Raw genomic sequence first — 356 nt, forward strand, 5'->3', positions numbered from 1 at the left:
CATGCAGTATTTAAATCCATCAAGTAGGGAAACTTTGGCCGGAGGCCCGTTTTGTAAATAACGTTTTGTTGGAACCGTGCATGAGGCACGGTGGAGCAAGTGCAGGGTCAGATTCTACCTATGTTTAAATTTTGGTAATATTTTCATCATGGGCTATTTTTGCACTAATTTTGGTATTTGTTAAATACTGCACTAAAACATTATTTACCTCGATTACTGATTTTTTTTGGTGCCCCATTAAATTTTGCGTGGGAGGGAAAACCACCTGCTAAGGCGAGCCTGGAGCTGGGTATTACAGAAAAGTGTACTGTGGTGGGGGGCATGAAGGGGATAGAAAATTTAAAACAAGAGTGAAA

This window comes from Balaenoptera musculus, chromosome X (assembly GCF_009873245.2).
Source record: "Balaenoptera musculus isolate JJ_BM4_2016_0621 chromosome X, mBalMus1.pri.v3, whole genome shotgun sequence".
Lineage (NCBI taxonomy): Eukaryota > Metazoa > Chordata > Mammalia > Artiodactyla > Balaenopteridae > Balaenoptera > Balaenoptera musculus.